Raw genomic sequence first — 1,469 nt, forward strand, 5'->3', positions numbered from 1 at the left:
AGATGGTTTTGCTTTCTCCAGAATGTTCCGCAGTGTAGATTAAACCTGTTGATAACAACAGAGTAAAGCAGGTCACAGCACTGCACTTCACAGTTCAGATCTGTTCACAGAAGGAACAATTGTGGGTCTGGTCAAGTGGTAACGGAGGGAAACAGGGTCAGATTTTTGACATTCAAATGTCTCTTATTCAGAAACTAGAGGGACTATTGAAATAAGTAAAGTATCAGAATGTAGGAAAGAGTTACACTCCAACAGGGTCAAGTTAAACCTGTGATATTCTTTCAAGTTGTTGACAAAAATTGTAAAAACTCATGTCGGTAACGGAGGGAATGAAATATGCAGCACTTTTTGGGCAATAAATCCAAACAGTGATAACTCTTGGTTCTCACTTACATATCCTTAACAAACTGGTTTGAATATTTGCTTCATATAGTTTTCTACCATATGGTACAAGATTAGGTTGAAAAACCTCTTACTTTTTGACTCATGAGATTTTTTATGAAGAAAGGTCATGGTAACGGAGGGAAAAGTAACGGAGGGAAAATTGTTCAAACAAGTAGAAGGTGCAGGATTTTACATCATTTGTCGCTTTTTTCTTCTGAATACTTTAATATTACTTCAAAATGAAAGGAAACTATTTCTATAAAATATGTCAGTCCTTCCAAGCAAATTTTTATCATTTTAAATACTTTTTTTTTTTTTTTAAATCATGTACCTTCATCAACAGTTCAAAGATGGAATAACACAAGATATGATTTATTGACATGATTTGCAGGTCTTTGAAATTTGGGAAATAATTTTTGTTCCATGTTTCATACATGGTCTGTTTAAAACAGATGGAACTTTAGAACCAAAAATGGTACAGAAAAAAGGTCAACAGTTTCATAAACTAGAGTACATATGTATCTGTTCAATACTTTTTTTATATCAGATGTATTAACTTAAATTTTTGGCCTTGCTGTTTACTTCTGCTTGACCATGTATTTTTGGGCCGGGCACGTTAACGCGTACATTTTGTGTTAACTAATTAATTCATTTTCGCCGACGCAGTTTTATTTTATTATTTAAATTTTTTAAATTTTAGATATCTGTTGCTCACTGGCTTTTATTTTGAAAAAGTCCACCACAAGCATTTCTTTAAGTGTGATGTGTTTTCTTTACACTTTTCACTTTTTTTTCTGACCACGTGAGATGCAACGTGTCCGAGCCTCTGAGCTTGAGCTCTTAGGTTCAAGGGTTTTTCTTGTTCTTCTCCATCCAAACGGTGTCCAGTGCGGTTTTCGTCACAATATATAAAAAAATATATTAGTAGTACAAAAAATCATTCAATATTTTTTCTTGAGCCTTAAGAAAACCTTGAAGACTCTGAGGGTTCAACTCTGAAAGAAACTTTGTTTGCACAACGAATGTGTGACTCTTTCATTTACATTTCTAATAAAAGTCACTATACTCTACTTTTTAATTCATTT

This window comes from Boleophthalmus pectinirostris, unplaced genomic scaffold, assembly GCF_026225935.1.
Source record: "Boleophthalmus pectinirostris isolate CB_2022bp ecotype Guang Dong unplaced genomic scaffold, ASM2622593v1 HiC_scaffold_23, whole genome shotgun sequence".
NCBI lineage: Eukaryota > Metazoa > Chordata > Actinopteri > Gobiiformes > Gobiidae > Boleophthalmus > Boleophthalmus pectinirostris.